General features: G+C 41.6%; 1 protein-coding gene across 3 annotated transcripts in view; it reads right to left on the reverse strand.

The window, feature by feature from the left end:
• Positions 1–24,863, reverse strand: part of LOC140647861 (poly(rC)-binding protein 3-like) — a 560,741-nt gene that overhangs the window by 183,427 nt on the left and 352,451 nt on the right. For all 3 annotated transcript variants that reach the window (XM_072852964.1, XM_072852961.1, XM_072852965.1), the window contains one exon: positions 13,929–14,029. The gene's annotated coding sequence lies outside the window, so the exon portion shown is untranslated. The remainder of the gene's footprint in view (positions 1–13,928; positions 14,030–24,863) is intronic.

Consider the following 24,863-nt stretch of genomic DNA (forward strand, 5'->3'; position numbering starts at 1 on the left):
ATCTTCCTTTCTCCTTGCAACAATGGTGCTGCTGTCCTTTCGCTGTGTGTACATGGTAAGGCAGAAAATCCACTTGGATATTGCAGTAACAGGCTTCTGACTCCAGAGGACAAAAAGAGACTAATGTGTCCAGATGTCCAGGTGTCTCAGGTGTCCAGCCATGTTATCTTCTCCATATACTTAATTTTCCTTCTGGAGTAATTGTCAGGGATTTCCTAGTAAATTACCAAACTGAACTCTTCAAACTCCTTAGGCCTTTCCATAGCTGGGATTATGGAGCATTAGTTATCTATTAAATGGAGGTTAAGCTCCATGAGCTGTTGAGAGCATCTCCTAATCAATTCTTATGTTTCTAAGTGGTTGACTTAGAGACTATGTTGTAGTCTAAATCAAACTTTTGTTTCCTGTGTAGCAAAGGTTTGACACATCCTCACTGATCTCTATTTACTTAAATAAAACAACCAATTAATGTAAGGTAAAAGAAAACCAACCTCAAAATGCTAGCACAGGCCATCTTTAGTCTTTAGAAGGGGGAAAAGGTGAATGAATGTTTAGATATCAGAGTGAACAAAAAAAATTTGCATATGAGTTTACATATCGCTGCATGCTTAGCATCACACTTGAACGCAAGTCTGCTGGACACAACCATGCTACAGCCACTTCTGCTGCCTTCTCTTGTGTTTAAAGTGCTTAAGACTTGGGGAATAGCAAACACTCACTTTGCACACAATATTACGCTGGTTTGACAACATTACTCCTCCCTGTTTTCCACACTCTGCCCCATAGCTGCGGCAGCGGAGGAGATTGTGTGAACACTCTTTAAAATGCTCAAGGCAAAATGAGCCAGTTAAATTTAAGTGGTGTGAACTGTGGGTCTGGACTGAGTTTGCACGTTTCAGGCTAAGGAGCAATCACGTGAGCCACTCTGTTAGCAAAACCACAGGGGCAGCACTGCCAGCTGGCAAGTGACAGTGACAGTAGAAAGCAGGAACGCCTTTGAGCAGAACAGCTGGAGCCTAGAAGATGCTATCCCTCTGCAGCTGTAAAACTTCTGCCTCCGTGTTCCTTAGGCGTGGGAAAGACCAACCCCAAAATAAAACAGATGTGACAGGGAAAGTTTCTGTTAGTAGCTGTAAAAAAAAAGTTACAATGTTATTTCTATCCACTTGATATAAGATATACTTGAAAAAAAAAACCAAACAACCACCTAGTAAATCAGCAAACTTTTGTAAGCAAAAATTTCTTATACCTAATCCTCAAATAAGCAAACTACACTTTTCTGTGGTGTAAGTGCACCAGCTTAGACTTTTTCCTAGCTTTTGGCATTAAAAAAACTCCAAACTCATAAAACCTTCAAATATCAAAAGCTAAATCTATCCCTAAATGTTGTTCCTGTACTGGCAAAAGTTTTCAGCAAAGAGTTGTCTCAGAGAAAACACCATTACTAGTACTTAACCTTAAGCGTGTCTATGTAGAGTTTATAGGCTAAAACATCAAGCAAATAGCATGTCTTAAAATCCAATGGTAGTTTGCTGGACACTTTTTTCTGGCCTGACTGAACTGAAGCAGTTCCCTTCCCTGTGATGCATGTTCAGCTGCACCGGAGCAATGATCTGGGGGCTACACTGCAAACCAGATGAGCACACTGCTCTGCTGTATAAAGGACCTTGAGAAAAAGAGAAAGGAGATGGGTAATTTTCCAGGGTTGCTAACCCAGGTCAGTGTTCAGTCCTACAAAAAACTATACCAGCACAATAGGAAGAAAAGAGGCAGAGACAGGTGGTAGGTTGTGGACAGGGGTGGGAGCTACTTAAAGTCAACTTTGCCACCCAGAAAAATAAGGATTGAAGTCTAAATCAGTGTTAGGCATGAGTTCTGTGCTCCACTCAGAACTCTCAACTAGCATTTAATAATTTATATTAATATTACTATACACATAAATTAAAAATGTTAAGTTAAATATTAAACATACTAAATAAATAATAATATTATAAACCTTGATTTAATAGTCCTTTAAAACTGTAATCAAGTAAAACTAAAATTCATGTATGTATTACGTATTTGTATTTTAACACCTTTAAAGAACTTCACCTAAATACACAGTATGAATTCTTATGCAGGAAAACCATCACTTCTGATTCTATGTAATTTGTCTGTTGCATTTGGAAGGAACTGTAGGATGACATCATGGATGTGCATTTTCCTTTCATTCTATTAGATACACAATAAAGCTTTCAGAATGTTAAGTGTCATAACAAAAACTCTATAGGAAGCAAAAAAATAGCTGAAAATCAGAGAAGTCTACTTTTTAAGGCCTGCCTCCGACACCAGACAAAACCATTAGCACAGAAACTGCACTTATCTTACAGACATGGAATATGCAACGGCTGCCAAAACACACATTTATTGAAGATCAAGTAACAGCGTTGGAGAATATCAGCTAGTAAACTTCTCAGGATTACCCATGCAAGACATCATCCTTTTAAGTAAATACACAAACACGCAGTGCCAGCCAAAAGCCATGTTAATCTAACATTGAATTAAAGGCAATTTTAACTTCTGGACTTTATATCGATGCTGAGGGTGGCTCTCCTCCCTCTTGGTGCTCTGCCAAGAGCCTGGAGCAGAGGGCCAGGTTAGGAATGCCTGGAGTTTTCTAGGCTGCACCACAGCTTGGGCTTGTATATTAAAAGTACATGGCACCACTTCTGAGAGTGCGTGTGGCATATTAGGGCATAAAGGTCAGGAGTGGAACTGAGAGCGATCTCCTCAAGGGCCAGCCCCTCCGCAAGGTGACGTGGTGTCGTGAGAAATGACGTACTAAAGGATGGTCCTCACCATCAGCGCAATGCCTACCATAGGGGTAGCAGTCATGGCTGCAACACTTTAAGCGTGATTGTTTAAAGACACCCAAGTCTGACCTAAAGAAGGACTTACACATGTTTGAAACTTGCCTGCTTCTCCCAACTATTTTGGTCAGCACAAGAAAGGACAATGCCCCTCCCCTGCAAAACCACCTCTCTTGCCTCATAGGCATTTAAAATTAAAAGCATCAGTTTGAAGCCAAGAAAAATCTGTTCTCATATAAAAGGAAAAATTACACACAAACTTATCCGAGACACTGAATTCTAAGTGAATATGAGAAAAATATGAATTGTAATTAAAGTTGCACCTCTTATTATTTTCCAGAGCAGAACATAAATTAGCTGAGTGGCTGTATTTAATTCTTTAAGCAAAGCTGTAGGACTGGATCTTTGGGTCTCAGCTTTAATCACAGAAACATTAAATTCTGCAAGGGTTAAAAGCTATATGAAGTTGCTGTTACATTGCACAACTACTGATCTGGCTTTACTTGGAAGTACAGGTGCAACAGACTGAAATACTGTCTTTTATCACTCAGTGGGCAGTACTGAAGAATAGCGCAGAAAATGGGATGTGTTCCAGTCAACTGCAGAGAAGCTTGTACTCATTTCATAGATTAATAAGGCATTCGAACAAAGTTTTTAACAACAGAAGCAATAACTGAAAGAGTTGCAGGCAGTATTATCTATGAGAAAACATTGTGGAAGTCTTTTTAGCTTTTGTTTTGTCAAATAACAGTTTAACAAAGAAGTTTTTTAATTTTTCATTTTGTTCCCAAGTATTTAATGACAAGCACAGCTCCAGAAGATATCTCTTACAATCCTTCTGGACTCTGATTTCTCATGCAGAATGAGTGTATCAAGGTTTTAATATTAAATAGTTTACTCACAGCACTTTCATTCAGATTCACACGCTAGTTTTCCTCCTTCATAGAAAGGTATTTTTGGATACATGGCTGAAGAGCCAATCCACAAAGTTGCCTTCCGAATGCAGCAGCTGAGCGCAACACACGATCCCAGAGTTATCGCTCTCGATACGCTCAGAGGAACGCATGGGTAACGCTCTGCACCTTGTTCTGAGCATAATGGGAAATGCCACCCATGCCAGCAAGGCTGGAAAAACCTTTTTCCTGATTGGCTGCTCATCCCAAACTGCCTGGCAGAGGTTTGAAATATGCAATGAAGGGAAGTGATATTCTGTGGCATTCATTCAATTTACCTGCACTACACTCCAGGGAGCCATGCTATTAAACAACAGCTCCAGCGGGTCAATAAAGTTAACTTAATTAAATTGCCTTCCCTCCCACTCTTCCAACTAGCAAGATTTAGGGCACAGGGACACAGTGCTGCTTGTAAATAAAAGGATGATTTAGCTAATCATTTGCTGAAGAAAGACATATTTTTGTCAATAATTCTATACACAAAGCAGAGTGCCAGTTTAAATTAAAACAATCATGTAGGATAAGGGGAGAGACAATACCTACTCATGAACGGCCATTAATATTTTTCAAGCAGTGTCAATTAAATCCACTACCTAAAAGTTAAATCTCAGAGATTGCACTTTTTGCTCCATAAAACTGAAATTACAGTTGCTTGAGTGTAATGTTATAAAACATACTGTCATTATTACAAGCATAATGAATACACATTCTTAATTTGCTGGGGACTGATCTAGTCCCTTTCTGGTCATTTTGATGTGTACACTCTCACTGCCTTACAAGACTCATGTTTTAGGAGTTTCTAGTCTGTCCTTTTCTATGGCAGTACACAGAAAATACCACCAATAACTAAGGATAACAAACATTACAGTTAAGCCAGTGTTTACGGATTATTTGCAATCTTATATTTTCAAATCCTGAGTCTGAAACCTCTGAGGCTGCTTGTCTATTTGAGGCTAGATGTTTAGAAAAGCTACAATTAAACTGATGTAGCTGTTTCACAAAATGATATGTAGGCATTCTTATTCCTTTTTCCTCAGAAACTCTACTACTTGTTCACTCAGAATACAGACCTGTGTTTTGGCAGGAGTTGCCCTGATGTTACATGTGCACCCTCTGCTCTGTCTCCTGAGCGTTTCCAGCTTTGCCCCAAATCTGCCTTTGCATATGCTGAGCAAAAGCACGCCAAGCACTGGCAGAGAGACTCTCTAAAGGTTTCTTCTGTGCTGTTTATAATCTATTCCTCTGAGCTTTTACCTGCAAGTAAATGGGTCTTTTATGTTTCTTTTCTTCAAATGTCTTTACAGTTTCCTATGAATAGCAAGATATTGGAGCTGGTCTGAGTTCTTATAAGCAAGTGAAGAGAGAGGGATGCTTGTAAAGGCATGTAGGCATAGTTTAATTTAGGAAGTATGAAAATACATTACAAGGCAGAAAAAGGTCCCCTTATGTCCTCAAAGACAGTTCTTGCAGTACAGGTGGTCTCTCCAGAAACCTGTCTGCCATGGGGTTTGAGACTGTCCTTTCCTCCTAGAGCTCAAATACTCCTCCAGTGTTGGGTTTGCTGCTCTTTGTTCTGCTCTGACTCCATCCATCCAGTGCAAGTGAAGGTCTCTGATCCCAAACCAGTGAAATCACCAAGCTGAGTAGCCTTACGATAGAGTCCTTTCTCTGCTTTTCATACTGGTTATTTTGTCTCTTATTTCTTCACAGCACAAGCTGGAATGGCAACAGCCTTCCTGCACATCCTCTCCCAGTATTACAGAAAGAAGCCCAGGGAGAGCATTACTCACAGGGATTTGAATGTCACCCCATAAGAACTCCCACTGAATACCGTAAGACAAAACTAAGATTAAACATATTATGTACTGGGATTAGGAATGTCAGAATTCAGTTGGAATGAACAGCCATTTGACTGCTTCATATTCCAGGATGTGTTACTTTATCAACACCTTGTCAAAGTTGAGAGTCCACAATGAAGAATGCATCTACAAATACAAACATTAAATAACTAGCCTGAGAAATTTAATATAAAACTAAAAATCACCTATCTAGGGAACTATCTGTCAAAGAGACTGAATTAATTTAAATTTATGGCACAATGCAGTGGAAAGGTGGTCAGGATGCTGAGCGCTGCAGGGTCAGAGCCAGGAGGTCTGGTGGGATTGCCCGTCCCTCTCCTGGCAGAATTTCGGCAGCACCCAGGGGTGATGCACTTGACCTCCAGGAGGGGAGCAGCTGCTCCCGGTGCACCTTCCCGCTGGTGGATCTCAGCCTCAGAGAAAGAGAGCTCTATTCACAGCACCCAGGGGTGCCAGGAAGGGGAGGGAGGACTCTCTTGTAGGACAACAGTGACCTTTTGGCTAGGACTGAATGCACTGAATAAGACCCTTCTGGAAGTAGAAGGACGAAGAAAAGGGAAGTTTCTATTATAAAACAAATAGCATTGAAATGGAAATCTTCTCCTTTTTTAACCAGTTTAGCTCCATATGGCAGCATAAAATAATTCAATATTATAGTCATTATATTCACATATTTTCTTTTCCTTTTTTCCCTCAATTCCCCAAGCCTGATGAAGTTGATAGGCCATGAGACAGATGCTCTGCACCTTTATTGCAATATATAAATCTCTGTGAATAGTAAGAAGACTACAACCATTAGCACAAAAAAAGACAGAGAAAAAAAAATTAGGAAGACAGTTTTTTTAGGATAATTAAATGGCTTGGTTCCTTCCTAATGAACTGTACTTCTGGCTCTTTGCTCATTTGTACCCTGACAAGACAGGCAAAGAATGTGTCTGTATCTATCTGCCTAATAAGCGTTGTTATCTTTTAACTGGTTATTAGTACTACAATACAAAAATAATATTCATGTTGAGCTACATAGGACCGCATTTAGCCAAACCTGCTCTTAAGGTGGACTGGGTCTGCCCTGTCATATCAGATTGGGGGAATGATATTTTGGAAGTGGTAATCCTCCTTAAAAAGACACTAAACACTCGCTCTCTGCCCCAGATTCTTTGGGCTGTCAGGAATTTGCAGCCCTTTGCCAGAACCCCAGGAGGAGCTGCTGGAGGCAGGGTGTCACAGACATACACCATAGCCCCAGGGATCCCAGCTGCAGCGACATCGATTTCTTCTATTTTTAATGTTGTGGGTGATGCAGCACTAGCCTGTTCTGCAGCCAAAGGGCCGAGACAGGCGTGCTGACCCTACAGACCCTCCCAGGCCAGGCTCCCGCACTCACTGCGAGGGCTGCTGCTGGGCATCCAGGATGTGTGCCTGCGGGAGGAGGCTGCGGGACCCAAATCTCGAAGACTCAGCTGCCTCTGCCCGCTGGAGAGCAGGAGCAGAGTGGCAGGAGCATCAGCTTCTCTGTGCACTGCAAGGAGCAGAGGCGGCTCGCTTCACTTACAGGAATGAGGACAGAAGTTCACACCGATCCTGCCTACCTTTAGGCACTTAACCAAAGCTCCTAATTCAGGAGAACATTGCCTTTGGCTGACAACGGAGAGAAACAGACACCTCTGAAGGCCCACTGAGACCTTAAATGGACCAAGGTCCCTCAAGGTCTTGCCTTCCCAGTACTCCCTCTCTATGTTAACTGGAAGAGCCTGAGGTGCTGGTACCTCTAAACTTAGGACCCTCGGTTGGATGCCAGAAGTTAGACAGACATGAGTCCATGGGATCTTTGAGGAACGAGAGAGATCGTGAGGCTGAGAGTGATTATGGCACCCGACAGCCCAGCAGGACCACTCATCTCCTCCTATCGCCCTGAGCACCCCTGCAAAGGGTCGCCTTTGCGGGGACCCTTGTGTAACTGCAGCTCAGGCCGTTTCACTTGCCCAGACCAGCAGGTACGGGGAGTGCTTGATGCCCTGCACCCAGGTACTACCTGGCCACAGCAGAAATGCTGGCCCGGATCAGGTCTGGGGCCACAGCCACATTTCAGGGGAGGAAGGCAGAGCTTCCCACCGCCGCAATGGGGATAGTGCCGCCCACAGGTTCAGCGCTGAGCATGAGTGGCAAAGATGGGCAATACCTGCTCCCGCACAAAGTCTCTTAGGGGAAAGGTAACCCCTGAATACAATTTTAACACACCTGAACTAGAGTGAATTTCTGCCTTTTTGTGCCCAGTGCCACCAGCGTTTCTTGCCTGATTAGAGACTCCCTGAAACTGAACTCCTCATTCAGTTGTCCCCTCTGCCGTCCCCCCAACCAGGCTACTGTGACCCTTCATTTTCACTCATGTATTCACCTGCAAAACTCTGAATTAGCAAAGACAGGTGTCACAGATGCCCAGCATCTCCCGTGGCCAAGATCTTTATTTGTTATACCTGTCAGCCCAGTCAATGAGTGCTCTATCACACTGTGGGCAAGCATATTCCTTCCTGCCAACGTCAAAAGCATATCTATTCAGCAATGCTCTATGCCGAGCAACTGCCATGCTGTGGGGAAAGAAGATTGTGATGAGCACCATTTGTCTAAGTAATTGCTCTTGTTACTGGACAATTGTTGGGTCAGAGGTTAATGTTTTTTATTTATAGTCTTTCCACATTCACCTGAATTTTCCTGTGCCTTCTCCCATAACAAAGATTACGATGCCATTTGGCTTTATACTGCAGAAAGTCTGCTAGAAATCTGAGAAAAAATATCCGAAAGTAAATCCATTACACTTGATTAGAACAGAGTTTTACATTAAGGAGCTGGAGAGGCGCCTCAGATTCAAGGTGCATTTCTAGGAAAAAAGAAAGACCATGTACGTATTTAGCTTCTTTTTTCTTCATACTGTGTAACTTCTATTTCGAGGAAAATATATTGAATCCTGCTAATGGTATGCATGGGATTATATATATGGAAGATGAAGTTCTACACGTTTTCAAGGTTAGCTTTCAATTAGCCCTTTACTAACAACACTACCAAACAGAACACAAATATACTTGCCTGGATGCTACCTCGTCTTTAAAAACTGAAACAAAAAAATATAGGTCCTCCTTATACCTCAGTGTCCATATAATCTGCTTCTGAAATTTCCTAAATGAGAAGACATATTTGTTTTCTTTATAATAAGAATTCTGTTTATTTTCACAAAGATAATGTATAGTATTTTGCGTTTTCGTAATGCTTATTAAATAAACAAATCAATATCTAAGTGTAACACACTTGTTGCCTTAGGCAATCCACTATTTCACTTCTTAAACACCTCAAGGATTTCCAAATAATCACGCAAAGTAGAGCTGCTTGCTTCATTTTCCATTGTCCTGCAGGCAGCCTGGATAGATATTCATGCATCATTTTTTAATACAAGAATGGATTCTGCTCAATTTTTTATTCTGCTCTGTTTTTTTAACTAGATGCATTTTTTCAGATTAAATATATATCTTTATTTAAAAGTAGGATCATTTAAAATTAAACATAAAATCTTAACAATATACTGCCAAGCTTCTTAAATTCCATAAGTTGATTTACATTAAATAACATGCAGTATTGAAGTATTACATATCTGTTGGTAAAGATTTGCTGACCATCAAACCACTGAGCTGGGAGAGTTTGAGTGACTGGAGAAAATGGTCTCTGATGAAATGTTCAGTCCAAGTTTGATAGCTGTAGCTTCCTCTGCAGGTGCAAGGAAGGTATTTTCTTCACTTTATTCAGGTTAGCTCTGTTCAATACCTAGTTCATGCAAAGCTATCTCTTGAGAGCTGATAAAGGCAGAAAATTTTACATGGTAAAAGCTCCACAGCAGAGGCTGAAATCTGTTAATTCTAAAATCTTGCAGGACACAGTAAACAGAAAGAAACACACAGTTCTGTTTACTCAGTACAACAAATGGTTAATTTGACTAATGAATCAGATTAATATAAGTAATAAATAAAACAAATAAACATGTAGTAAATGTGAAATGTCATTCATTGGTTTCTAAGATAACAAGTAAAAATCAGGAATCTGAATAAATATATCAGGAGCTTTTATATAATTCCCTAAATGCAACTTAATATAGCTCCACCTTTACAAACAGAAGTACCTAATTTAAACAAAGTAGCAGTCAAAGTAATCTAGTGTATAATATTCTCAGAACAGTGGAACACAACTGACTATAGTGATCAAGGACTTTTCTGCCATCACCATTTTGACCACAGAATTATGCTGCCAGTCAACAATACTGTAAGCAAGGAGAATATGATGTAAAAGGAAATTACCCGCTCTTATTTGGGTAATAACGTACTTCCCAGCCTAGATTATCAAACAAGAGAGGTCACCCACCTTATTTACTGCTGCACTGTGACAGAAAACCAAAATACTTTAATGACACCAACTCAGAAGAACCGACCCTTTTCCAGGAAACTAATTAAAAAGTGAACGCACAAAACAAAGACAGAGTGATGATTTCAGTTATGTTCCTTGCTTGTTTTTTCCCATGGTAAGGCCATCAAATCAGCTCTCGGCTTCTTTTAAAAAAGCCAAAGCAGACTGAGCTCTTTGAATCTGTTGCAGACATTTTCTTCAGTGTAATAATGATTTCTGTGGCCCTCTTCTGACCCCCTCTGATTTTTTCAACACCCTTTTTTAAAACAGGGGCACCAAAACACAGTCTTCTAGCAGCAGTCTCACCAAAGCCAGACTTATGACTAAAGCAACGACCTCCGTTCTATGTAATCAATTTTCTCACTCGAGTGGCTTATCTGCTGTGATTTCTGAAATATTTTCCTCAAAGGTTAGGACTCCTTAGAACACAATTCCTCTTTCTCTCAATGAAGCTAGTATTCTTTATCCTTAAATTCAGTATTTTGCCTTATATAGATGGACCGGGGTTACCAAGCAACCCAGGTTGCTTGCTATAGCAAGTGGCCTGGACTCTTTGTATCATTTGCAAATTTCATTGACAGGGATATTCTGTTAGCTCCAGGTTGTCTGAAAAAAACTGAAAACACATATCTAATTGTGAACCTTGCTGAAACCTGCTGCAAATGCCCTCCCTCAATTACGACACCTCATGCCAAGTATCTTCTGTGATGTATCTTCTGTGATGTGCTCATTTAGCATGTGCTCTATTGACATTGTGTAGGGTTAATTTTTTATCAGAACATGTAATGGATTGAAGTAAACTCTAATAAATACTTTGCCTGGGAATATTGTAGAGCCAAGGTAGCTGAAAAGTACTGTAATCAGAGGTGATGGATTTGGGTTCAAATACTACTTAGCAGAAGAGGGAATTGACCCTGTGACAATTACAGTTCTGTACTACAAAATAAAAGGAGATATGACCACCACTACTTCTACCTATGCTGTGAGCCTGCCTATCCTTCTCCTTTGCTTTTGTAACATCTGCCTCAAAACACAATGTTGTTAGTTAAAATCAATTCATCTGCCTAAACACAAATTGAGCCTCTTCCTCCCCCCCCATCTCAAAATGAAAACCTCCCTTTTCTCCATTCAGATTGATTCACTATTTATTATTTATTTCCTGGGTTGATTAAATGATAAATCAGTTTTGTGCACAGTCCTGATATGCTTACTGCCACAGAGATTCAGTAATTAAAAAATTAGGCTTGGATTCATTGTGTCAAATGACCACAGCTTCTTTATGGTCTGCTTTTCATGGTAAACAAGACAGAGCTTCAAAACTGCATCTTAGAGACAAATCCAAGAAGAATTGAAGCTATTGGCTCTAGCCTGTCTTTCCTCTTAGTAAAATCCAAGTGAATGGCCAATTAAGTAGATACTGAAACTATATTGTTATACATATCTCTGACACATTATGGTCCAGATAGGACAGTGAACCACACAAAAGTGCAGATAATTAGGAGAGAGATCACTTAGTAACAAGTGATGTATTCATTAAATTTACTTTCTGGGATGAGAGAAATCTAAGTCATGACCGTGTGTTCCTTTAAGACCCCAAATAAAGTTTCAAAAGTTTGACTACATGCTTATAGCCAAAACACCTGAAAAGCAAGCAAGCAAGCAATTAGAAAGAAGGAAGCTGATTTTGCACTTGTGAAAACAATAAAAACTGAGAAAAATGCTACAATTTCATCTGCTTGTGTAGAATGTAAAATTTCAGCTGTTCAATCTGTAGCTTCTAATAAAATTACATTTAAGTAATATAAATAATATATCCAAAGATTTTGATTCCTGTATTTTTACTAGTTTATGTGAGCAGTTATTAAATAGTGCATATTCTTTATATCACTTTTTCTTCTTTTATATGAAATAATACACCAGAAGTCTTTTATTTTGGAGACTACAGGTAGCTAAACTTGCTTAATTATGATATATGAGGTAATGAAATATTAGACATTGTATGACTTCAATGCATTCTCTTCATCTTTATCCTAGAAATATGCAGTGGCAAAAAGTTATAACATCCTAAAATTTCATTACCTATCATACACAGGATGATCAAATATCATTGCCAAAGCTGAGCCAGCCTGTAACCAGGCACTGAGTTTCATAAAATCCATCAGATACATTGAAGTGGAATATATTCCAACAAGAAGGAAACAACATAATATTTACAGTAGCTATATAAAACCACAAAGAAAGATGAAGTGTGGTAGTGATATGAGAATCTTCATTGCTATTTTGGTGGAGCAGCCTCTGGAAATATATATAAAGAGAAAAATCCCTCACTTAAGAAGCTAGGATGAGTGAACTCCATTGTTTAGAAATAATTTTGTGTTTTAAAATGTAGTTTCTTATAAAACTTATTCTTTATGAACAGGAAAACTTTAAGAAGCTCTGAAGTTCTCCTTCAACAAGTCCTGAACAGAATGGAGCTTTCTTTTCTGTTCCTCTTAGTAAGGGTCCTCTTTCTCCCCCTTCCTATGCGAGTTGTTCTTTTTCCTCTCCATTTTTCCTGATCCTACCAGCCCTTCTAATACTCTTTCCTCTAACTGCAGAGGCTATCCTCAGACACTATTATTTCCAGCAGTTTCCAAATTCTTCCAGCTTCCTTTCCCTAAGTCCAGTAAGGACTTCCAAATTGTTAAATACTTTTATTTTTCCCTTTCTATAAAATTTCTGCTATTTTTGAGAGATACCATCGTTGTATTTGTCTAAGAGTATTCACCTTGGACTTCACGCAGGCTGGGAGGAGTAACAACTTCTGGGTTACTTTAAAAAGCTTTAAAAACTTTGAAAAGGGTTTTTCTCTTGTTCCTTTAGAATTGAAGCCAAGGATCATACAAGCTTCTCTTCCCATTTCCCAGTATAGCGACAACAGAGTCCAGGAAATCTAACAATAATGGGAGAAGAATAAAGTCTGAAGACCCTTTTCAAGGCTCGGGTTCCTCATTTTACATCAGTTTACCTTTGGGGTAGTGATGTATTGAGCTTGCACAGGCATGAGAAGGTTTAAGGGCAAAGGTCTACATTTTGGGGAATGCAGGGGAATTTGAGAAAGACAATGCAGAGTCAGTAGGAGAAAGTGAGTCAGGTACTGCTGCAATGTAGATATAAGCATAGCCATGGAAACAAGTTATATTAAAAGGTTATTCTAGTATAACCTGTTGTACTAGGTAGACTGCACTGTGTAAGGTACTGATTTAGAAGTAGTGTTAGCAAACTCCTGATCCTGAGGTAGTACATGTCTGAGACTGAGCAGCTCAACCTTTCAAAGAGTAGAGGGAGCACAGGAGACTAAAAGGGCAAAGGAGGCATATGACCACAGTTTTTGTATCCATATGAATCCTGGAAAACTTTAGGGTCCCATTTACTACAATGAGTAACCTCTGGAGGCTCCCAAGAAGAAGAAGAAAAGCCCAACTGCAAATGGATAAGCATTTCCAGACCCAGATGCCACACAATTCTAGTGACAGAAAAAAGTTTTTAACCATTTAACCTTTTACCAGGGAAAAGACCCCAAACATCCAGAGATATGACTACAGTCCCACTGGCATTACAAGTTGGAACAATCAGGTGATCCAGTACTTCATCTCAATTATATCTGTAATATCGGTAGGTTTCATTCTAGCTGGGAAAGATTAAGATCACTTTCATACTATTCAATTTGCACTCATATTCACTTGGCCCAGATAATAAATACGGTAGTCCGTATAATAAATACAAGGATAAAATACAAGTTAGGAATACAGGGGAGAAAACAAAACTGAGAATGAAGAACTTACTTGTCAGAAGCCCAGTGATATTTAAAAAACTGCTGTCGTTGGTCAGTTTTTGCAGTCACTCTGCGGTCTCAAGGAAGAAATCTAAAGGTGTTGAGTATGCTCTGAAAAGAAAAAGAATCAAGGACTCAGTAATTATATCACCTATCAAATACTAAAACAAAGCTTGTCCAAAATAACTTGTTTTCCCATTTTATGGGGTTATTAATTCATAAAATATTTTTTTATTCTGGCACTGAATCTCTGCAGAGAGTTTATGGGCTTCTACCAGTTGAACTGCTCAGATCAGGCTTCCTGAGTGCACAGGGAATCAAAACAATGAGAAGAGCAATTATTTAATTTATTCTCTTGCATGCCCACATTTCTAAGCTGTTCCAGCTGTGAGAGAACAGTGAAAATGAAAGGGGCCTGGGTCCTTTCTGGTTTAATAAACCAATATGCTGGAGTAAATTACTTTCCAAAACAGGCACATAAAATCATGTCCCTAAATGTCTTTCAAATAATTGACTAGAGTTTGTTGGCTATCTTTGGGACTAGTTCATGTATTTGGCCTCCTTATTTGTGATCTAATAGCTGAGGATGTCCCTTTGTACTCACGATGTTATTCTGCATTTCAAGTCTAGCTTTGTAATTTCCAATTGCCTTTAACAGACAGGACAGTTGACTGAGTCAAGGAGCCATCTCAGCTCTCCAAATCAAAATGAAACTGAGACTGGGAGATGACCAGCGCTTCCATCTATGCAGGCTGTGGGGGGAGGAGGTAGAGGAGTTGGGAATGAAGGAGTGAAGTTGAGCCTGGGAGAAAGAAAGGGTGGAGGGAAGGTGTTTTTAGTGTTGTCTTTGTTTCTCACCACCCTACTCTATTTTTAATTGGCAATAAATTAAATTAATTTTCCCCAAGTCAACTCTGGGTTTTTTTGGCCATGATGGTAATTGGTGAGTTATCTCCTTGTCTTTATCTCAACCCATGAGATTTTCTATCTTATTTTCTCCCCCTGTTCTGTTGAGAAGGGGAAGTGAGAAAGCAGCTGGATGGGTGCCTGGCTGCTGGCCAAGGTCAACCTACCACAGCTATAAAATAATGTTTCCATTGTTGATCTCTCCCAGACCAGCAGGACTGAGACTGGAACAGGAAAAAAAAGCCATACAAAGAAAACTCTGCCTATAATACATGGCAGTAAACAGAATTAGTAAGGAACAGAACTCCTTCTCAGAGAAAACTGTGTTAACAGGAAATCGTCAAAAACACCCAGCTTCTGTACTGTAGTACAGCCACAAATTTGAAAACAAGATCTTATGCTAACAAGCAAAAAGTCAAATGACTCGTACTCCATGAAAGGAGAGTGCTGAGGATCTCATTTAAAAACTATCTCTGCTTATGGTATGATACTGAGGTCTTTTTGGCCCATTAAGGAATTTTTGACAATTATCGTCGAAATATAACATAACAAGTGTTTTAAAGTCAGAGATGAGACTGATTGACTTGCAGTGATATATTTTTTCTGTCAGCACTTCTTTTAGAAACAACTATTTTAAGTTCTTTCACAGCTAGGTTTTAACAATCCTGAGGTGATTTATTTAATCCCAGATTTCATTAAGCTCCAGAACTCTGTCTTAGCAATCATTATGGTAGTAATAATACATTTCGGCTATGAAAAAAATTGAAGGGCTGTGCATCTCTATCTGATATTGAAGACTATGGGATTAAATCTTCATCGAGTTAGTACAGCAAAAGATTATGCATTTGTTTGGATTCCTTTGGTTTTGGTCAGGATATACCTTACAGTGGCAAAATTAGCAAAACCATCTTAGAAAAAACTCATTGAATTAATTCCATGTTAGAATTAATGTTCTGTTAAAATAATCAACAACCCACTAAAAAAATGGGGTCCATGGGAAACATTCTCACTGCCTCACATACTTGTGAGAAATCTCTGGTATAACAAAACCTAGGACAATATAAAATCACCAGTAGAACTGAGCAAATATTAAATTCTACCTACAGTCATCCTGTTTACAGCCTAAAACACTCTTGTAATTTAGCTGTGTTTTCATGGCTAAATAACTAACATCTCTTGCCTGTACCCTGGGAAATCTATAAACACACAGTGAAATTAACTGTTGGTTGGGAAAGAGAGCTTGGAAACAGCTTCATGAAAATGTCACCTAAATCCTCATCAACTGTCAAAAAAGAAAATGGTATATTAGGAAATATTAGGAAAAGAACAGAAAACAGCAGAAGAAAACATGATAATGCTGCCATAAAAATCCATTGCCCACCTAACATTTTGAATATTGAATACGGTTCCAGTCATTTCATCTCAAAAATGACAGGGTAGCAATAGATGGATAAAGAAAAGGGTGACAGGATGATCAAAGGTATGTAATGGTTTCTGTACTAGGAGAGAAAAAATAGCTTTAGGATTTTCATATTGGAAGAGGGACAACTGAGGGTAAGGACTTTGACAGAGCACCAGAAAATCATGAACAGTACTGCGAAAATGAATAAAGAATGCTTTTTCACTGATTTTCATAGCACAGGAAGCAGTCCCAATAAAACGAGCAGTTAGCAGGTTTAAAACATGAAACCCAAGAAATGATGCTTTCCACAAAGATTATAATTAAATGGTGGAACTCATTGCCACAGGATGCGGTGGATGCCACATACATGTGTGGCCTTCAAAAAGCAATTCATTGCGGTGATAAAAAAAAAATCCACAGGTCTGTGTTTTACACAAAGATGCACAATATAAGCCTTCAGCTTAAGAAGCACTACAGAGTGCTGTGGGGTGACACCAAGTGAAGCTATCCTTTGGTCTGATTTAAATACAGCTGTCACAATGTCCTCATTCATTTTGCTCTTTTATTGCATTCTTGGTGATCTCTTGCAACATGCAGATGTTAGAGAGCGTATTGTGCCACCAGCTAGTGCACAAGGAATATTTTGAGGGCAGAAAATTCCTAGTTTCCCTCATCTACCTGTGCAGCTTCACATCCTAGGGTAATTAGAATAAGTGAAGGGTTTATTTCTGGGAACTTTACAAGTCCATCCATAGTTTTGAAAATAAAAAATGAATATAATGATAATTACAATACTCCATACAGCCATGTGATAATCTTTTAGTGTTTTGGCACCTTACATAAATGAGTAAATAAGATTGGCTATACGAGGTCAGACAGAAGATCCGTCTGTCTAAGCCAGTATCCCATCTACAGCAGTGGCCAAAATACAAAGTTAGCTTTGGCTAGCATGACAGATACAGCTTTCAGGATATTATACACTTCAGAAAGCCATGCAAACTTTTTTTGTCCTGAACAGTTACTGAGTAAACACTATGAAAGAAAACATTTTGGAAGAAAATCCTCCTCAGGCCCAAGTCCTGGTTCACATCCCAGCTATTGGGATCACATCAAGATATGCCCCATCCCTTCTAGTTTTCACTGAAAAATAACATGGGCAGATAGTAAGAGGGGATAGTGTTATCAACCAACGTTCGGTGATCTGGGCATCCAAGACTCTGGGCACATGTGCCCCACAGCTTAGGTGCTACCTGCATGACCAGAGATCTAGTCAGACAAAGACAGTTAGAACATTTTCATTGTACTGCTATAAAAGCATTTCCTGAACATAGCCTTTTATCTCATAGGAAGCATCAGCCTTCCCATGGTGGAACTGGCAAGACCTTCACTTGTAGCATGATAGTGAGCAGGGTAAAGTCTTTTATGAAACTGCAGCACATGAACACAAGACGGACGCGGAGTTCAAAGAACCTTGCTTATTCACTAAAAATAATCTTATTTTATGACTACAACAAATGGAAAGTGACAATTCTACATACCCTTTGTCTATGCATTTGTCTCGAAAATCTCTCTATTTCTCCGTCATGAGAGATAGACTACTGGAATTGCATCCCACCTTCCCTGGGACAGGCCCAACAGGCAGACAGGATGTATGATATGAAGGATTCCCTATCTTCTCTCCACCTGGCTGAACATGGTGACTCAACAGATAGGGGGCAATGGCAACAAGTTCCTGCCTGGGTCTCCTCTGTGACTACCCTACCTTACCAGGTGCCCTTGCATAATAGGTATGAGGTTCTGCAAGTGGAACCGAACAGTAATGAGGACGATGGTTCATCTAGCTTGGAGATGTCGCCGAAGTTAAGTCGGTCTACACCGTGCATCAAAATCGCTTACATAAAGAAAAAAAACCGGTCATTGTCATAGGAGACTCTCTCCTGAGGGGAACAGAAGGCCCAATATGCAGACTGGACCCACTTCTTAGGGAAATCTGCTGCCTCCCTGCGGCCTGGGTAAAAGATATGAAGAGAAAACTTCCTACCCTGGTATGCACCTCAGATTATTATCCATTATTGATTTTTCAGGTAGGCAGCGATGAAGTTGCAATAAGAAGTCCAAGGGCAATCAAGAGGGACTTCAGGGCTTTGGGACAACTGGCTAAGGGATCAGGAGCACAAGTAGTGTTCTCCCTGTGGGATAATGGCTGAGGTGACTTAAAAATTAGAACTTATATTCACACTTTTAGGTAAGGCACAGCATTGAAGAAGCTCCCCAGGTGGAATGCGGCTGACATGTAAGGAATCCATTCCACGGGAGTTCCCTAGGCCTGCAACCTTAGATGTTAGTAACGCCAGGGGAACTTGGTGTGCTGACTCTAAGAGGCGCTGCCCAGAGGGTGTAGTGGTGTGGAGATGCCGCGGCCAGGCTCTGCAATAATAGGGGAACTTAAAGGTGTCATGGAACTGATAAGCTGCATATTTACTACCCTGGGCCAACAGCCTGCCACGTTTTTGACAAAATGCTGTCCTTTTGGTGAACTTTGCTCATTATAACATCATTATAATACCAAAACACACCTCCATCCCAAAAGCTACCTGCCTCCAAGGTGTGACCACCCCTCACTGAACTTGCGCACTGAATTTTTCTAGCTTATACCTTTAAAAGCGAAGCGAGAAAACTTTACACCAATCCTAAACAAAGGTATGTATGACTAGAGTCACTCAAGCTCCACCTGAAAGGTGAAAAATAGTATAAAATAGCTTAAGAGAGAGAGAATGTTAGGGAAGACACCATCGTGTACCACTCTGACGTTTGGGATCAGTCGACGGGCTGAGCCTCTCTTCCCCCCCATCAGGACGCCTTTGGGTAAGAGTCGAACACTTGGTTATATCAAGTGCCTCCGTGGAAAACTTAGAAATCTCTCTATATAGAGAGTCGCTTTGTTATCTTTATTGTGTTTGTCTGGCCGTGTTACTCATATTCTTGATATACGCGTTGTGTCCAGCCGTGTTATTCATACTCATATTCTTGGTATTTGCATGTGCTTTGCAGACAGAGAATTTATGACCGGTAATCCAAAGAATCTGTGTGTCTGTTGCTCTAATAAACTGCACTCTTCACTGCTCTGGCTGTGACAGTTCCTTCAACACGACCAGACTGGGGGGTGTAAAAATTAATGCTGTCGCCTTAGCGAAAGCCCTGAACTAATAAGTGGCTATACACACAGTCCTTAGAAAATAAACCGTTGACCAAGTCTGAGACTAAGACTGGACCTAGCCGCACCTAGACTCCTCTCTGAGAAGGAGTTTAGAAAGCAAGGGGGTCCTGTCTGAACCTCGTGACTCAACGGGAGGGTTCCCCCCCCCCCAGCCACTCCTCAAATTCCTATTTGTATGCGACAGTAACTCAACGCAACACTCCCCTATCCTTCCAGTTGCAGGGAATGATGAGGGAAGAAACAGGAAGAGTCAGCAGATCAATACCTGGCTCTGAGCCTAGTGTCACCGGCAGAATTTTTTTTTTTTTGATCATGGGTTGGTCTACACAATACCAGGCCTGCTGGCATTAGATGGGGTACACTTATCTCGAAGGGGGAAAAGGATCTTTGCACAGGAGTTAGTAGGGCTTATTGAAAGAGCTTTAAACTAGATTTGAAGGGGGAAGGGGAGAAAACCAGGCTCCCTAGCAATAAGCCTGGGGGCAGCATGCCAATGTTTGACGGATAGAGTCCTAACGAGGTCCTTTGGCCTGCCATCTCAGTGGAGGTAGGGGATGGAGATCCATGCGACAGCAAAGACTCAAGGGTTGTTATTGATGTGTTAGAAACCACAGAAGTGCCTGAGAATGGTCACATAGGAATTAGAGCTTCTGCCCCCAAGAAGATGGTGGGATCAATAGCCCAACTGAAGTGCATCTACACCAGTGCACGCAGCATGGGCAACAAACAGGAGGAGCTGGAAGACATTGTGCAGCAGGAAAACTATGATATAGGTGACATCATGGAAACATGGTGGGATGACTTGCACAACTGGAGTGCTGCAACGGATGGCTATAAACCCTTCAGAAGGGATAGGCAAGGAAGAAGAGGTGGTGGGGTAGCCCTGTATGTTACGGACTGTCTTGAGCTTGATGATGGTGATGATAGGGTTGAGTGTTTATGGGTAAGAATCAGGGGGAAGGCCAACAAGGCAGATATCATGGTGGGAGTCTGTTACAGACCACCCAACCAGGATGAAGAGGCAGGTGAAATATTCTATAAGCAGCTGGGAGAAGTCTCACAATGGCTAGCCCTTGTTCTCGTGGGGGACTTCAACTTACATGATGTCTGCTTACAATACATACCATACCACAGAGAGGAAACAGTCTAGGAGGTTCCTGGAGTGTGTGGCAGATAACTTCCCAACACAGCTGGTGAGTGAGCCAACTAGGGAAGGTGCCCCGCTAGACCTGTAGTTTGTGAACAGAGAAGGACTTGTGGGTGATGTGATGGTTAGAGGCCATCTTGGGCATAGCGATCACGAAATGATAGTTTTTAATTTTCGGAGAAGTAACGAGGGGGTTCAGCAAAAATGCTACCTTAGACTTCCAGCAGGCAGACTTTGGCCTGTTTAGGAGACTGGTTGGCAGAATCCCTTGGGAGGCAGTCCTGAAGGGCAAAGGAGTCCAGGAAGGCTGGACATTCTTCAAGAAGGAAATCTTAAAGGCACAGGAGCAGGCCATCCCCATGTGCCGACAGACAAGCTGGCAGGGAATAAGACTGGCTTGGCTGAACAGAGAGCTTTGGCTGGAACTCAAGAAGCAAAGGAGAGTTTATGATCTTTGGAAGAAGGGGCAGGCCACTCGGGAGGACTACAAGGATGTTGTGAGATTATGCAGCGAGAAAATTGAAGGGCCAAAGCCCAACTAGAAGTTAATCTGGCTACTGCCATAAAAAACAATTAAAAATGTTTCTATAAATACATTAACAACAAAAGGTGGGCTAAGGAGAATCTCCATCCTTTATTGGATGAGGGGGGAAACATAGTGACAAATGATGAGGAAAAGGCTGAGGTACTTAATGCCTTCTTTGCCTCAGTCTTTAATAGTAAGGCCAGTTGTTCTCTGGGTACCCAGCCCCCTGAGCTGGAAGACAGGGATGAGGAACAGAATGAAGCCCCCATAATCCAAGGGGAAATGGTTAGCGACCTGCTACACCCGTTAGACACACACACAAGTCTATGGGGCCGGATGGGATCCACCCAAGGGTACTGAGGGAACTGGTCGAAATGCTCACCAAGCCACTTTCCATCCTTTATCAGCAGTCCTGATTAACTGGGGAGGTCCCAGTTGACTGGAGGTTAGCAAATGTGATGCCCATCTACAAAAAGCGCCGGAAGGAGGATCTGGGGAACTACAGGCCTGTCAGTCTGACCTCGGTGCTGGGAAAGTTTATGGAGCAGATCATCTTGAAGGCCATCATGTGGCATGTACAGGACAACCAGGTGATCAGGCCCATTCAGCGTGGGTTTATGAAAGGCAGGTCCTGCTTGACTAACCTGATCTCCTTCTATGACAAGGTGACCCGCTTAGTGGATGAGGGAAAGGCTGTGGATGTTGCCTACCTAGACTTTAGTAAAGCATTTGACACCATTTCCCACAGCATTCTCCTGGAGACACTGGCTGCTCATGGCTTGGACGGGCATACGCTTCGCTGAGTAAAAAACTGGCTGGATGGCTGGGCCCAAAGAGTGGTGGTGAATGGAGTTAAGTCCAGCTGGCAGCCGGTCACAAGTGGTGTTCCCCAGGGATCTGTGTTGGGGCCAGTTCTGTTTAATATCTTTATCAATGATCTGGACGAGGGCATTGAGTGCACCCTCAGGAAGTTTGCAGACAACACCAAGTTGGGCGGAAATGTTGATCTGCTTGAGGGTAGGAAGGCTCTACAGAGGGATCTGGACAGGCTAGATCGATGGGCCGAGGTCAATTGTATGAGGTTCAACAAGGCCAAGTGCAAGGTCCTGCACTTGGGCCACAGCAACCCCATGCAACGCTACAGGCTTGGGGAAGAGTGGCTGGAAAGCTGCCTGGCAGAAAAGGACCTGGGGGTGTTGGTTGACAGCTGCCTGAATATGAGCCAGCAGTGTGCCCAGGTGGCCAAGAAAGCCAATAGCATCCTGGCTTGTGTCAGAAATAGTGTGGCCAGCAGGACTAGGGAAGTGATCATGCCCCTGTACTCGGCACTGGTGAGGCCGCACCTCGACTACTGTGTTCAGTTTTGGGCCCCTCACTACAAGAGAGACATTGAGGTGCTGGAGCATGTCCAGAGAAGGGCAAGGAAGCTGGTGAAGGGTCTAGAGCAGAAGTCTTATGAGGAGCAGCTGAGGGAACTGGGGCTGTTTAGCCTGGAGAAAAGGAGGCTGAGGGGAGACCTTATTGCTCTCTACAACTACCTGAAAGGAGGCTGTAGCGAGATGGGTGTCAGTCTCTTCTCCCAAGTAACAAATGATAGGACAAGAGGTAATGGCCTCAAGTTGCGTCAGGAGAGGTTTAGATTGGATATTAGGAAAAATGTCTTCACCGAAAGGGTTGTCAGGCATTGGAACCGGCTGCCCAAGGAAGTGGTAGAGTCACCGTCTCTGGAGGTATTTAGAAGATGTGTAGATGTGGTGCTTAGGAACATGGTTTAGTGGTGGACTTGGTAGTATTAGGTTAATGGTTGGACTTGATGATCTTAAAGGTCCTTCCCAACCTAAATGGTTCTATGATTCTATGATTCTAGTAAACAGTTAAGATGAAGATCACTAACTACACAAGAAAGACCATTTCTTCTTTTTTTGGGGGAGGAAAGGCAGTACCACTACTTATTGCTATAAGACAAGAAAGTTTTTTTTATCAATCCTTCTAGCCTTCAGCACCAGCTGGATGCCAAACCTGATGCTCGTTAGAAAAACCTAGCCTAAAACCTGTCTGCCTGAGTAGGCCGTACTATTTGAACTTAAAATGGTATATAAGCCTGTCTGCAGATCTGTTTACGTCAATCTGAAATCACATATTTGGGACTAAATTTAAGCCAATTCCTAAAAGCCTTGTCCAAAAAAGGGAAACTAGGCTGAAGAGATATTGCAGAAAAAGCTATTTCTAACTACTCACATTAGAACGGTGACTACTTTTGAAATTCATACTCTATATAGAGAAATGGTAACCATTCAAAACTGATGAGAAAATGAGGTTTACATCCAAATAAGTGTGTCTGCATAACTTTCTGCAACAGTTTATGTAGATTAACATGAAATCATTATTCTGGCCCAGCCAAAAGACTTTCTCGGGCAGGCATATACCTACCCCAATGCCAGTCCGCTCAATAAAGTTTACCATACAGGCTAACCCCACACTTCAGAAGAACAATTTCCAGTGGCATAGAAGCAAACTGCCAATCAGCCCCAGGATGTTGCTGCATTTATGCTGATATTTCAGTTAGTAGAGTTGTCTTGGTCTAGGGCAAGGTATCCAAGTCCCTGGCTGGCTGACAAATTCCCCAGTAAAATTTGTGGGTTGTTTGTTTTTATGTTTGTTTGTTTTTTTCCTGGGGCATAGGAAACAACAAAACCCTTTCCAGATCAATTTTACTACCCTGGCGCGAGGTCGGACTACTGGTGTGGCTGAAGCCCAGCCCAAGGAATGCTTTGCTTGTGGAACACAGTACACCCATATTTCTGACTCGATGAGGAAAGCACTCCTGCTGTGGGTGTGACCACAATAGACCACGTTGGCTCAATCACTTTTGTGGCAGTGCACTGCTTCATCTCCCAGAGCACATCTTAAGACCAAACTTTGCAGTGTAGAAAAGATCCCAAGTCAACTGGAACCCCTGCAAAGAAAATGAAGGAGCTCAAGGGCATCTTCAAACTATAGCTTAATCTACTGGACATGCTAGTCCCCCTCCATGTTAGTCTCACCCACCCACCTATGCTTAACCTTGGCAAAAAAAGTATTTTTTTGTTATAGCTTGTACCAGCCTACAAAAGATATGAACTATAGTATGCCTACAGAGCTTCCCCACTGGTACGAGAATGAACATTAAACCTTCTACTGCAATTAAACCTTCTACGGCAGCACTGCAATAAACACACCTCAGGTAACACTGGTGTGCCAACAGCTTCTTGCATAGTCCTGGCCTTATTTTTTAATTGAAAACAGGAACATAAGACTAATCAAATAAATAATTAAATTAATAGGAGTAAGTTAAAAGGTAAAAAAAAAATCATTTTTTGATAGCTTAGTTCTTTGCATTGGGTGTAGGTGTCAAGGTGTGGTCAGTGAGGGGGCTGCAGGGGTGGCCTCTGTGAGGAGCCAAGCAGGTGACACCTCTCAGAAAACGTATTTAAGAATGGGCAGAAAATGCCCCACAGGCAGAGGAGGAGGGAAAAAAGATGAGTGAGAAACAACAGAGGGAGTACCAAGGTCAGAGGAGGAGGTGCTCCAGGATCTGGAGCAGATATCCCCTGTGGCCCATGGAGGACCCCATGCCGGAGCAGGCAGATATTTCCTGAAGGACTATGGCCCATGGGAGAGAGCCCAGACTGGAGCAGGGGAGAAGAAGGAGAGGGAAGTAGCAGCAGGGAGAAACTGCTTTTTACTGACCTTAACCCTCATCACTCC

Source organism: Ciconia boyciana, chromosome 2 (assembly GCF_034638445.1).
Source record: "Ciconia boyciana chromosome 2, ASM3463844v1, whole genome shotgun sequence".
Taxonomy (NCBI): domain Eukaryota; kingdom Metazoa; phylum Chordata; class Aves; order Ciconiiformes; family Ciconiidae; genus Ciconia; species Ciconia boyciana.